Source organism: Marmota marmota, unplaced genomic scaffold, assembly GCF_001458135.2.
Source record: "Marmota marmota marmota unplaced genomic scaffold, marMar, whole genome shotgun sequence".
Lineage (NCBI taxonomy): Eukaryota > Metazoa > Chordata > Mammalia > Rodentia > Sciuridae > Marmota > Marmota marmota.
The window spans coordinates 16,298,427-16,298,929 of record NW_026000016.1 but is presented as its reverse complement, the minus strand read 5'-3'; positions in this window follow the sequence as shown (position 1 = coordinate 16,298,929).

The window sequence follows — 503 nt, the reverse complement described above, 5'->3', positions numbered from 1 at the left end:
CTCCTTATGTTTATTTCTTAGACAAAAATGAATACACTTAAAAAGAAACTGTTGTTAGACTTGAGACTCACTAGCAAAGAAATTTGAGCAGTGTATAAAACTCCAGGTTAGCTAGGGTTCAAAGTAAATTGAATAAGTACAAAATATATAAAATAAAAGAAAAAGTCTATTTCCTTTTTTATGTTAAATAGTATTCTAGTTGAATCTCTGATATTTGTACATGTATTTTTTCATTGTAAGTTTTCTAAAAAAGCCATGAGGTTTTTTTTGTTGTTGTTTTTTTTCATAGTGCCAGGGATGGAACCCAGGACCTCACATATGCTAAGCATGTGCTCTGCCACTAAGCTATCTCCCTAACCCTGAAGAGTTATAAATTTTTTGGTTTGGATTATTTAAAAAAATTTGTACAGTAAAAAAAAAAGGTACTTTTTGTTTCATTCCAAAATCATGCCCATCTTTAAGTTTTCTATGATTTGGGAGCGTGTGCTGACCAAGCCCTTCTG